Source organism: Dermacentor andersoni, chromosome 11 (assembly GCF_023375885.2).
Source record: "Dermacentor andersoni chromosome 11, qqDerAnde1_hic_scaffold, whole genome shotgun sequence".
In the NCBI taxonomy this organism is placed as follows: Eukaryota; Metazoa; Arthropoda; class Arachnida; order Ixodida; family Ixodidae; genus Dermacentor; species Dermacentor andersoni.
Genome location: NC_092824.1, coordinates 92120629 through 92134888, shown reverse-complemented (window position 1 = coordinate 92134888; position 14260 = coordinate 92120629). Strand labels below are relative to the sequence as shown.

At 47.7% G+C, this 14260-nt stretch overlaps 1 protein-coding gene across 1 annotated transcript in view; it reads right to left on the bottom strand.

The window, feature by feature from the left end:
* The window catches only part of Ephrin (ephrin), a 280306-nt gene that overhangs the window by 61143 nt on the left and 204903 nt on the right, over positions 1-14260 (bottom strand). The window lies entirely within an intron of this gene.

Below are 14260 nucleotides of genomic sequence, written 5' to 3'. Positions count from 1 at the left end.
AAATATGCCTCTGTAGCCGAAGTTTCGACAAAGGCACGTGTCTCTTTTCCTGACGAAGACAAGTACTCTTGTCGAAATGCTGGCTCCAGAGGCATTTCTAGTTCGACTTACAGTTAATGATTTCCAACGTTCCCGTCTTCCTGTCAACGTCTGCCTTGTTCGGGCATCTTTGCGCAGGCGTCGAACACGCAGACTTTCTATCCAGCTCTTTTTTTTTTTTTTGTCTAGGTTGGTTACGCAGCGTATCCACCAAATACGGTGACGGCGGTTTAATGTACGCCGTTACAGTGAGCAGGACAGGAAACTTATTTTGCAAAGAAACAGACGTGTAATACCAGCAATGAGAGCGCCTATTGTAACAATGGCAGTTAACGGTAATGCAAAACGAATCGAACAAAGAAAACACTACTACAGCAAGCTGCAGTCTGTTCTGATGAAGGTAACAGCCAAACAAAACAGAATTATCGCATCGCTATTTTTCTTAGGGGGGGAGGGAGTTTGAAGAATGGAAACAAGTCTTAAGCAACGTCGACAAAGAAAGGAAGACGTGGGCGTTGCAGCATACAGTACGAGTTTCTCTCTTTTTTTTTTCTGATGACCCAATAGTCATCCCTCTCGACGTTCAAACGAGTTCATAAAACATGTCTTCAAAGCGAAAATGTGCGAGTAAATCTTTAACGACTGAGGGGTCAGCAGGTTATCTCTGTCCGCCAAACGGAACACGTAGGCTAGCTCTCTCACTGATACGTGGTCTGCCGGAATACCCGACACCTGGACTTTCAACACGAGCGGAAACCGAACGGTAGCTAAAAAGGATGCCAAACAGAGCATGACAAGAAACCAACAAACAAATAGCGCACGAGAGGTAGCTTTCAAGAAAGACCACATAAACATTTCCTCTCGTACAACTGCACAGAAAAAGAGAGAGAGAGAGAAAAAAAAGGCCTAATGCATACTTGCACAACCACAGGAAGGAAAAGTGCAGCTGGCTAAATGAAGGGAGGAGAAAAAAAAAAAGTTGCGTCCAGCCGGCGCATCACCTCAGTCGTCTGCGGTTGGCAGATGGAGCGGACCGACAAGCGGCGACCAGGGCGCGTGCCGGGTCACGTGCCCAGTCACGTGACGCGGCGGCCGGGTTCGCACCGCGTGGTTGTGACGTGCATGATTGGCGTTCGGCGCGCACACGTGCACTGCGTCGTCACCCCACAGACAGGGTCGCAGGAAAGTGCGGATAAAGAACCCGGAGAGAGATAAGCAAGAGAGCGCCTAGCTCGCGTATTCACAAAATAAAAAAAAAAAGGTTACTACACGCTAAAGCCTAGAATCGTTCGTGTGAGAGCAGACGACAATGGGTCGTGATGTTGCACACATTCTTAGCGAAGGCCCACTCCAATCAGCATACTTACGAACGAAAAGCAGCGTGAACTCGGCCCCCTGGGACCAAATTCGCAAAGCATTTCGTTCGTAATTGCACTTTGTCAATGGCCGAGCGCCACCTCCAATAATATGTTCGCCATCAGGATTGGATCGCATTTGCTTACGAACGATTAAGAGTAGCGTAAGAGCTGTCTGTGGAATACGGGTCCCTAGCTACGAGCGCTAGGATAATTTTAGTTCGTACGCACCCTATTCGTTTTTTTTTTCTCCTGATATTGACGGGAACGCGAAATAACAAAAGGATGGGGCAAAGCGATCACAACAACCCACTCATTGACAAGTCACAATTGGCGCAAATGTGGAGATGACCGTCATCAAAAAAAAAAAAGAAAACGCGGCATCTAGCTAGGACAACATGCGTCCCTCCTGCGAGATTTTCATCGACTCATTGTTGCACGTATGGAAATACGTGCTACGCGACCAAATGCCAAGAAAGCGCGCAAAAAGAAAGCATAAGGCGAGCGTCTACGAACTTTCGTGCAGAAACACAAAAACGAAGAATACATATAAGAAAGCAAGATCGATGTCACGCAAACAAAGAGTGACGCACCGCCTGGTGCGGACGTATCGATGTGCCTCATCGACCGGTGCCGGAATTAGACCCCAACGGCTTCTGGCTCGCGGCGTGGCTTTGGCTCTGAATCAGGCCACGACTGTGGGATTTCGGGTTTCGTGCGACAACGAGCACTGATTGCGATGTCAAGATAGGCAATGTTTTGTTCCTGCCGCGGAAATCAATGTCCTCCTGTCGACAGGAGATAAAAGTAAAACCAGTGGCACGAGTAAATTTTTCACTCTTGTGACAATTTGTTGTTTTAAGGATCTGTATTGGTGGCTACATCTTTCTTTCGTTATCTACTCTACCGCTTAGCGCCGCGAACATTTGTTTTCTTATCGCATTTCGCAATGTGTTCGTTTTACTTTTCTTATCTTCTGAGACTAATGACATATTTCTATGCTTATGATTCAATAAGAAAACAGAAAGACAGCATCCGGCATCATCTGTTCGTGTCACTATTTTCTTAATCAGTCACGTAGAAGCAAAAAAGCAAATTGAACTCAGTCAAAGCAACTTCCGCCAGTCGTACCACCTGCTCGCCACCTCACCGCGGGGCGCCATCATCGCGGAAGCCTCGCTGTGCTACATATAAACGGTTTCGCATAGCAGCAGCAGCTGCTGCCCTGTTGCGAACAGGGCTTGACCGCGGCTTCGCAGCAGCCTTGTGAACGCTGCTACACACGCATTCCTACTATACGCCACCGTCTGCAGCCCCACACAGTGACCAGCGAGTGGACACGTCAGAGTGCCCCACTTCCACACAAAAGGGAAACCTGACCAGCGAGCGGCTATGATCTTCCCAAAGAGGGGATTTGAGGAGTTGGATCGGACGAGCACAAGCCGAAACCAGCGCGGAAGAACAGGACCAAACAGCAAGAGAGAAAAACGCAAGAGTGCCGAAGTTTTAGCCCAGCTCCATGACGTCACCGGAGTGGTACACGCCGGGAAGCAGTGACTCGAGAGGAAGGGGAAGTTGAAAGAAAGGGGCTGAATGAGGGAGAGGGCGAAAGGGAGGGAACGGACCAGGAAGAAGTAAACGAAAAAAAAAAACGGCGGGAAGTATAGGCGATGAGTCATGTTTTCCTAGCGACGGCCCGTGCCAAAGAAGGGACCGACGAAAGGACGCCCTTCCTCCCATGTACCCCTCTGGGCCGACAGCTCTCGGTGGGACGCCTGTCGTGAACCGCCTGTCTCGTCGACAAACATGGACCGCACGCAACGTTCCAACGTGGGTTGGGGGTTGGGGGAGCCGTGCACGCGTCCAAAACTTACCACCGAGATGGGCTGGCGACGCGCCGTCCGTACTGCGGAGAAGACGAGGCAAGTGCACTACAGGCTTTAAAAAAGTAAGGAGGGGAAACGTGGAGACGCGGACATGCTTACTTTGGCAGGCTATGTTATGTGTGCTGGTCATCTGCGGTCTCTCCCTATTATTATTATTATTATTATTATTATTATTATTATTATTAGTCAATGTTACGGGCGTGGGAGCGTCATGAGAGACCTAATCGAATGTTTTTTCGTTTTTTTTTTTTCAGCGACTAACCGAGACGCGCAGGCTTCACTGCAGCGCAGAATGTAGCGTAAGTCGAACACTGCGTTCTTAGCCTGGGTAGCCTACAGAGCTCAGCCTGGTTAACTTCCCTGCCTCTCCCTTATAACCTCTCTCTCTCTCTCTCTCTCTCTCTCTCTTTATCTCTCTCTCTCTCTCTCTCTCTCTCTCTTTATCTCTCTCTCTCTCTCTCTCTATCTATCTATCTATCTATCTATCTATCTATCTATCTATCTATCTATCTATCTCTCTCTCTCTCTCTTTTTTTTTTTATTCGCGACTGTATTGGCATCACGATCAAACGGGCAGTTGGCAGTTGAAGCTCAACTCAGCCAATCAAAATCTGTTTTCAGGTGGGAAGGGTGCGCGATTGGTCATCGTCTTGGATGCTCTGTCACGTCAGACGATAGCGTCGGCACTGGCGGCAGTTGGAAGGACATTTTGTGCAGGCATGTTCTTTAATTGTCGTGCATTAAAAAATATCGAAATTCGAGAATAGTTTCGACCAGGAGACATTTGAGTGCCTCGAACTGGCTCTGAGACGATGCTAAGTTCAAAACAACGCACTCACGCAAAGTGTTGTGCGCTACACTCTTAGACGAAACACGTAATCAGTGCTTCAACACTATTACCGATCACTTATTATGTGAATGCACCGAAAATATTCTTTGTTTCCAGACCTCTGCTTAGCGCAGCATCGAACACTTCATCTCTACGAGGTGGAAGAAATGTTGCAGCCACGCTCCCTTGAACAATTATTAGGCGTTTCCTGTACATCATCACTACGAGTGGATGATGTTTTACAGTGCGGACGCAAGTAATGCCACATGTTACAAAATAGGACGTCTTCTGAATAAACGAAATCGTTTTAACCCATGGCCATATGGGAACACGCACGGGCACCATCGTTAAAGCCCATCAAGGAAGCTAAAAAGAATGTCAACTAAAAAGCGCTATAAACATCAAAAGGAGGATCACAACGATATACAATACAAAAAAGACTAAAAAAAATATCACAGAGGACATGATGAATTTCAAGCGGAACGGTGGGAGACAGGAATGGGGATTTGAACGTGCAACAGGGAGTGCGGTTAGGAGTGGGCATTGAAATGAGGCGGGTGGGGCGAGAATATGCCCGGGACCAGAGACAGGACAAAGAAAGAAAGGCAAAGCGTAAAATAAACCAGAAAGAACGGGCGGTGACAGTATTGAAAAGATGGGAAAGGCTCTGCGAAGCACGCTTTAATGCCCATGGACATGCGATGGTTTTCTCATGGAGCCCTATGTGCTCCTCCTATATGATTTTCCTTTCATATATATATATATATATATATATATATATATATATATATATATATATATATATATATATATATATATAGTGGTAACACTCTTGTTGTGAAGCTGTCACGTCAAAAAGAGAAGACACACTAAAATTTATGGCCACTGTTTGCTCCTTTCGTTCGTTTGCTCAATTTTGTTCTCCACAGCAAGTGTGGTGAACTTTGAGCCTCCCTTAGGGAAGGGGGGGGGGGGGGAGGGGAGGCGTTTTGGTATCGCGTAAATTAAAAACTCGACATCAGACGACAGCATATAAACTATCGTTTTCCAGTACACTGAGAAAGTTGTAGTTGTGGGCTTCTCAAACACCCGGCAATAACTTGCGCGGACTCCTCTGCCGTCATCCGACGTGCGCGGCCTAGAAACTGTTATTAACGCCCAAGAAAGTGTTGTTGACTATCACTGCCAGCAAGGCGAACTGAAGTGAACGAGACGATTAATCGCTGTCACCGCCAAAGTGCGCGGGGTGCGGCGCGGCTTTGAGAGAGAAGCCTTCAAGTTTGCTTAACTAGCGTTTCAAACAAGTTTTAATTTAGCAGTCAGTGCCTCCCCCCCCCCCCCCCCCCGGAGTTATGATATATATTTCTTTAATGCGGTTTACGAAACTCCCTGTCCCACATAAGCTCCGTCGGCGCTTTGCATCGCAATTTAGTGATTAACGGCGCTCATGTAAAAACAATTTTGTGTCCTCTTTTTTCAAAGTTCGGCAGGAGAAACAGTGTTACACTGATTTTACTATTCGAAATGAGATTCACCTTTTGTTAACTGCCACATTTGCGTTAATCTTCTCATGCTGTACACACTTGCGTGGTTATTTCCTGTTATAAAGCTTATGGCGTGTGCTGAGGTCATTTGCCTAATTAATTGCAGAGCTGTTAAAGCCTCTCAAGCGCTAACCTGCAAACCGATAACTCATTTTGCATCCGCAAATAATTATGCATAGTTTAGAGTATATCCTTGTGCTGTAATACTTTTTTTCTTCTTCAGGAGCAGCCTTTGATTTTCACGTACGGAATGCAGCGCATCTGCTCTGTTATGTCTGCGTGCAAATGCAATCCGCGCTATCGATATGTTTGACTGTGTCTTCCAATGATTCCATGCCGTCGAACTGTACTTATGGGGGCTAGGTTTCGCCAAGTTATTCTACGCAGCGTCTTCGCGACTCCCCCTTTCACCCTTGGTGATGAATCAAAGATTGGCTGATTAATCAATAAATTGATCGATCTTCACACTTGCAGCACCATGAAACTCCATGTAGTATCAAACATAGGTATAATAAAGCATAGGGCCTTTTAAAAGCGAGTGGTTGCTCATTAATTTTTTCGCTTTGTTTGACTGATTTACTTTTTTTTTACGAAGTTAGTGTACGTACATTGTGGCCTACATGCAAACTTTGTCCGAAGGAATGGCGTAAAATTAATCTTGTACTTTCCTGTCTTGCGCACTTTAATCGTGATTACATTCATTTCCCAGGATTCCTTCTCCCACATGCGCAAGTTTTCCTGCGAATACTGTCCTGCGAGGCCCCCTTACAGCGTAATGCTTGCGGACTTCAGCTTGTATAGAACTGTTTCATGTGTCTGCGTTATGTTTCTGAACGACTCAAATGCATAAACTTTGTCTTGTAACATCTTACCGTACAACTGACTATCGATGCCCTTCATCCTAATCGAAAACCCGTTGTTCGGCCAGGGATAGCCGTTACCTTAACATTGCAGAACTTCAATGCTCTTCATGTCACTTTAACGGACAACTGTTTACGTAACGAACGAGCCGCGGGTGACATTTCAAGGTTCCCTAGTTTTACCGGCGCCGTCAGATTTAGACTCTCGCAGCGAAGCTGGACTCCCACGAAAGCTACATTCTGCGAAAGCGTAGACAAACGCGGGCAGATTGGGAAAGAAAGACCGCTGGACAGTTCGTAATGGATAGGACTGTAGAGACTAAAAATAGCCAAGAGAGAAAAGAACTGAACTACATAGCGAATGTGACCGACAGCCCCTCCCGTAAACAGGGGCCAAATCGCCCTGTTAAAAAACGTCGCTCGGCGAACAATGTCCGAAACCAATGAATCGGTTTGGAGGTCATCAATAACGCTGGCGGGATCACAAAAGCGGAAGAAGGGGACAAAAAAATGCATCGGCTGGAGTTCTTTATACCCCAATGAGGCAGGAAACACAAGGAAAAGAAATAAAAATAGAGGAGTGGGTGCGAAGCACAGGGAAAGAAGGGGAAGTCTGGAAAGCTTCTAATGGCGGAAACAACAGGCTTCCTTTTTTTACCTACCAGTCTGAATAGGGAGTGTCGAGAAACATACAGAATGAAAAAAAAAAGGAATTGCACAGGAAGGGCGGCATTCGAAGGACATATTGTCGCGGCGGGAGTGCGCTGGTTCCCCATGGGGAATGGCGTTCCCTCTAGAGAGAATCGCCCTCGTTCGTTCCTCCCGGGGATCCCCCACGGCTCTGCTTCTGAATCAGCTTCGGGCTTTCGTCACGGGATGGCGCTGCTCTCGCAAGGACGCGCCGCGCGCCCCTCGCAAATTGTTGCGGGATTTCTTTTGAATAGGGACTATGACGAAGTACACTTTTTTTCTCTCTCTCGCGGCATTCTTTCCCGCGATCGCCGTCAAGGGCGAGAGAGTTCGACGTTCACTCACGTCCGTTCTGCGTTCCTGCAGCGTCGCGGCCGCCAGGAACAGAATCGCGAGTAGTATTCAATCGTTCGTCGTTTTTCAATGCGCGTCAATTGATACCAGAAAGAGCAACACACAAACCAGCCAGAAAAGCGCAACGAAACTTCGGTGCTCATGTATAGAGCCTTATTAAGTGACTCTCCGTGCGACGGTTCCCTCATTGAGAAAGCTGCGGCAGAGGTTAGCAGTGTGTCCAAGTACAAGCCTCTAATTGCGATTCCGGCTACGTCTTGTGCATTCCGATTGTTGGCAGGAACAAGTTCGCCACTTCTGCACACTTCTTAGACACGCTTAGAGGAACAACGCCCAGAATTCGGAGCCCACGCTATTCGTGCAGTTGTAGCGACTGCGACTGGGCTTGTTCAAACTGTGCGCCATAGGCAGCCTACCACGTATAGCCTCGTCGACAATTTCGCTAAGTTAGACGTATTAGCCTCACGCAAAGCCCACTCGGAAGCGCAGCAAACAGAAGCGCAAGTTCGTGAATCTCCAGTCCACACACAGGGGAGACACGACTCATGCGCGATGCGAAGCCAGGCGAGTGGAGAAAACCAGTTTTCACTTGTCCGGACGCCCCTACGGCATCCAAAGTGCTTGCCTGTCGAGCAACTGCAAGAGAATGTGAAGCCTCCCTAGTGGGCGCTGCTGCAACACGCCGTATCGAGGTAAAAACGAAAAAAAAAAAACAGAAAAGTTATTTAGGGGAAGTCTTCACTCTTGCACGCACAAAAATGTAGTAAGACACTCCGGGCAAAACAAGAGGCGGAACAAGCCGCAAGTGAGGATAAAGAAAGTAGAAACTGCACACGGCATCAGGAGTGCCCGACGCACGGAGTCGGTCGTCTGCGTCAGGGTCGCTGGAGCAGACGATGGAAAAGCTTTTAGGAGAGCTCAAAATGGACGACGCTGTTAATCCGACGGGCCGCAAGGACAGCAGGAAACGGTGCGCTGCGCAGGGAACAGTGCACTTTGAAAACGGGCTTCCCACTCTGCCACGCGGCTACTCAGTTATTCTCTCTCCACCGCCTTTCCCGCTCCCTCTCCACACCTAAGCCGTATATCTTCGCTGCCGACGTCTGCGGCACTAGCGTGAGCAGGCTTCCATGTCGGTCGTCTGCTCAGACACGTACGTAAGTACATGTGCACTGCAGATCCCGACGGAAAAACACTTCTGCTACCGTCCAGACGAAAAAAAAATTGGCTCGAGCACAAGGCGTTTTATAAACGCCATGTCGGCGGAGAAGTTTCAAATATTCGCTAAGTTTAGTGTCTTTCGTTCACTGAAATGCGAAAGCTCTTGCACAGAAAGAGGACCAGCGTTCTGGTATACTTGCGTTTTTGGTAGCTGTTTTTTCTCACACGAATCTTGAGAGACTTAGATATGCGGAGACCATGGTCTGGGCATAATTAGCGCGAATTATTCCAGGAGACAAACTTCCATACATACCGAGGCAGAGTTTTCACATCCGCAATCACAAGTCGAGCACTAATATGGAAACAGCGCAAGTGAAAACCTAGTTACGAAACTGAAGCTAGCGTGAATTACTAGCGCTCAGATAAAAGCTGCCTGTCGTGAAAGGCCAACAATATAGCCAACTCAAGCTCTTTTCGAAAGCTGCGATCACAAAGAAGTAATACAGATTCCGCAAAAGCGCTTTTCTCCGTTCACGTTAAGCCTCGTAGCGTCTAATCCAGCCTGAAAAGAACACACTCGCTCGCGATTCTTAGAAGACGCACGCGGGATGTTTCGGCGTACTTTAACAAAAAGAAAATATAAAGAAATGTTATCAAAGTAGGCCACTCGGTACCAGAAGTAAAGTAAAACAAAGTTGGCGGCTCCTCGATGCCCTTGTAGTTCAATCTCCCGTTTCAAGACGGCTGAAATGAACTGTTTAACACTGTGCTTCTCATCATCCCGACTCCCCGAAAGATAATGGGAGAGAAAAAAAAAGACGATATAGCCATAATAGTGATAAAACTATACATCGTTTCACCAACTTCGTGCACTGCCGCGAAAGCTACGTGTCGCCTCAGCCGACTAGAAGAGAGAAGAGATTATGGGCTCCTCCATTGTCCACCTCCAATTACTATCTGCGCTACGCCCACTGAATGGAAGCTTCACGGAAGGATTAATACAGCACAACGGGCGAGCCTTCCTACATCCTATCCTGGAACGGGCAGCCGGCTATCCTTACTAATGGGCTGACACGAGCCAAGTCAAGCCTTCGCTTCATTGCACGGAGTTGGTGAATCGCAGTATAGCTGCAACTTGATGAATACTGCGAAATCATCACAGACCTGCGCAGAAGCATAAATATATGCAAAAAGAAAAAGAAAGCAAGAAAAAGAATAAGGGGGCCATGCGTTTTTAAAACGCTCCCGTCATATAAATCTAGCAACCGACGTTTCGATGATCAAAGCTACAGGAAGCGCTGAGCTTAATACTAGACGGATGGAAAGCAACATCAAAGGGCCATTTCTTTTATAGTTCGTCGCGGCTAAAGCATTCTGAGCCATTTCCTGAAAAGCAAAGCCTCGAATGACGAGAATAAGTAACTTCGCGTTCATATATTAAACTCGGTGATCCATCTCCACGCTCCGCATTTATACGGACGACTACCAATTCATTTCCCAGTCATTTTCCGAGTCGGGTACAGGAACACTCTCCCCCCAAAAAACTGCGTCTGATCAAGGATAAAAAAGATAATAATAATAATACGCCCTTATGAAACCTGAAACAAAAATAAACAATAAAGCACAATATTCATGTTCACTCTGGAAGAATTTTTTTTTTTCCTTTATGAATAGGAGCCTTGACGCGTGCATTAAGCTCCCGGACAAACTTCGGTGTCGACTACATGCCATATGAGATTAACGTTATCCTAGACAAGCCACGACGCAAGCGCAGACCACGCCGGCTGAGCAAGCGTCGAGTAATCCTTACTAAGACGCGAATTACGTTATTCCTAAATTAATGGAGACACGCGAAGGCAGGCTTATCGGATATCGAAGTAGACGAGGCCCGGCAGGGCTCAATAGATTTTCCGAAAAGATTTTGAGCTCGCAAACGAAGAAGGTAGCAAGTCAAAATATATATAAGTAGGTATATATTTTACTATTTTTATATATATATATATATTTAGCTGTCTCAGTGCGCCTGCTGTGTACAGCTTAAGCATCCCATCATTAAGAGGGCGCCCAGGAAACTTCAGTAATCGCTGAAAGGACCTTCTTTTCCTACCCACTTTTCTGTCTAGTGAAAGCCACATGGTCCGAAAAATCTTATTAGGTTTCACTATTCAGTTCTAAAACAGCGACCACGTAAAAGAGCTGGCGGAAAAATGCGGCCATTAGACTTTGTTAAAGGTAATGCACGGTTCCCGTACTGCCATGAATAGCGGTCCATTAGTGGGGCGCTGTTTTTCATCGACAGAGCAGCTGAGTAAAAGACGATATATAATAACACGCTCGCATTATGCCAGTTTTCCGTCCTTCAAACAAAATTATGCACTCTTGTTCGTTGTTTTCGTTTTCTGCGAGTTCCTCAGAACCATGCCGCAGTTAGAAGCAAAAGAAGAAAAAGAAATGCGTCATTTCAAGTAAGAAGATGACAGAGCTCCTGAAAAGCTAAGCTGAAATGAAAAAAAGAAAAAAACAGTGAACGTGCGAGCCGCCCACAGGACCTTCATACAGGACATGGCGATGAATGCAACAAAACTTCGCTAACAATGTTACTCCAGCGGAAAAGAACCAAGAAACCGGGGTTGTTTGTGTGGGCAACATGTAGAAACTGTGCACTTTTATCTCATGTGGCATATTGTATTGCACTCGTCTGACAGTTATAATGTGTCACCTTATGGTGTTGTTGTTTGGCATTGTGATGATCTGTGATCTATACGTCGCTGATATGAAAACGAGGAATCGGCACCATCTGTTTGCGTATCTTGCATCTTATTGATTACCGTCTCATTGATGAACGCAAAAAGAAATGAATCAAAATACGCTGCGCATGCAACGTGGGATCTGAAAGAGTCGCGGGCTTGGACTCACGTAACCTTGAGTCTGGGAAAGGATAAATCCAGGTGCAACTTACCTGGAAAAGAGAAAAGAGGTCTCAATTAGTGACAGTACACATAAGGCAAGTAATTATCACGATTCCCGTCTATGACAATTTCATCAGGTTTCCTGCAAGCTTCTTGCACTTCCCATATGAAATGAGGCGCATGGTCTGTGCAACCTGTTATACAGTGCTTTATGAAGTCTACAGTGTACGCCGACTCATGTGTGGCGTACTTTTTGCATGTTTATCCACTTTTTCCTACGTCCTCCGACGAAATGGCAAGAAACTTACGGACCAACATTACTTATCGGAATATGTAACGTCAACACAAAAATATAAACAAATAAATAAATAAATAAATAAAACAATGTTCTCTCGCAACAAGAACACCACACGCGCTATAAATGCAAGGCTAAAGAACACCGCCTACTGCACAAAAAAGCCGTTTCGATACTGTAAGCTCCAAGTATGAAAACAGTAGTGGATATGCAATGCTGAATACGCCACGTTTCCATGATCCATGCTTCCGGAACTGCAAGTGTGTGTGTGTGTGTGTGTGTGTGTGTGTGTGTGTGTGTGTGTGTGTGTGTGTGTGTGTGTGTGTGTGTGTGTGTGTGTGTGTGTGTGTGTGTGTGTGTGTGTGTGTGTGTGTGTGTGTGTGTGTGTGTGTGTGTGTGTGCGTGCGTGCGTGCGTGCGTGCGTGCGTGCGTGCGTGCGTGCGTGCGTGCGTGCGTGCGTGCGTGCGTGCGTGCGTGCGTGCGTGCGTGCGCGCGTGCGTGCGTGCGTGCGTGCGTGCGTGCGTGCGTGCGTGCGTGCGTGCGTGCGTGTGTGTGTGTGTGCGTGTGTGTGTGTGTGTGCGTGTGTGTGTGTGTGTGTGTGTGTGTGTGTGTGTGTGTGTGTGTGTGTGTGTGTGTGTGTGTGTGTGTGTGTGTGTGTGTGTGTGTGTGTGTGTGTGTGTGTGTGTGTGTGTGTGTGTGTGTTCCCAGCGTTACTGTGTATCTTATGAACTCTGTGAACTCGTGCGTATTAGTGAACGGTTTAATCAGTGTACGACAGTTACTGGTACTCCTAGTTGGAAATCGAATGCACTGTAAGTTGTCAACGGAAGCCGACGCATAAACCAGGCCGCACGAAGCATTCATTCTCTCTCTCTCTCTCTCTCTCTCTCTCGCTGCTACATCTGCTGCTCGATACGAATATAACAGCCGTGCTACTAAGAGTTGCACAGTGAGACGTCAAGCGCTCGGTGCCAGCCAATTTGTAACAAATTAGAATACTAGCACACGTCTCCATTGCTCAGTACAGTTTATTAGGCCACTGCTCAGACGTACAACGCTCACATTTCGTGGCGAAGCCCAGGGCGACGCCGTGCCCCATCGAGTTGGCAAAGAAGGCAACCCATTGCAACAGCACCCAGTGCCCGTGGCGCCCCCTTAGGAACGTGTTGCCGACCACAATGCGCGCGGCCCCACTCTGTACGAAGCACGTTTCAGGCCCAGAAAGCGAAGTGCGGTCAGCACGACCCAGGTTCAGGGAAGACCGTCGTCGCCGAACACAAAAGGAGGTTAGAGGCCGGCACGCTGAAAGTGTGTGTGCGTGTCTATGCGCGCGCGTGTGTGTGTGTGGAACGGGAGGGGGGGGGTAGAGGGGGTTAGTAGCGAGGTGTGAAGGCGCCCTCAAAATGATCTCTAAGAGGCGTCGAGGCATTGTGTAGGCAGGCCCCTTCGTGACTGCAATTAATAAGAGCGCGTACCGCGCCAGAACGAGGCGAAGGAGGGGAAAAGAAAAAGAATGTTTAAAACTAAAAGACCGCACGAAGAACATCGGTCGAGCAGCGGCAGCGCCGGCCTGCTTCAATATTACACACACTCGCTTCCTCTCTCGGACGGACCGCGCGGTGTGCGGCTCGGCAGGGCCGCCCAAAAAGCCTGTTCCCTTCTCTTCATGGGAAATCATTAGGGCGCCATTAGTCATTAGAGCTGCGCGCGACGTCAGGGAAGCGAAAAAAATGAAATAAAGGAGGGCAACGTGGTTGTACTGTGAAGAGAAGGGGGTGCGAGAGGGCTACGCGGTCGGGCTTAAAGAGGCCGCACGAGAGAACAAGAGGTGTCACGTATGTCTTTTGTGTCCCGTGTTACAACACGTCTTTCGTTCGGGCCGAGACACGCAGTCAACGCCCTTGGCTGACTCAATAACGCCCCGTCCAAGGTCGAGCGCACGCGTGCATAAAGCCCTATATCCCGAAGGAGCGCTGCGACCCAATGTGTCTTGCGACGTAGCCGCCGTGGTCCGGGTTAAATTATGAAACTGGTTGCAAGCTCCATAGCGGGAGAGACGTTGCGAAGACTGCTTGCGCGCTTACAGCGGCCACCACGAGAGAAAGGAAGATTTCGGCCTCTTTCCAATACCGTGTGACAAAATGAAGATTTCAATTACAAGGGTTGTTTCGAAAGTTCCGTTGCCCTGCTGAATATGCGTTCAGGCACGCCTATAGTAAACGCTGCCCGTATTTCCATTTCGAGGAACCGAAACGTCCCTTGAAGCTGGGAATACCCTGCGTATTCTTGGTGAAAACGGCTTAGCAACAGCCTCAAAATTGAGGGGTGAAAGGTTCCA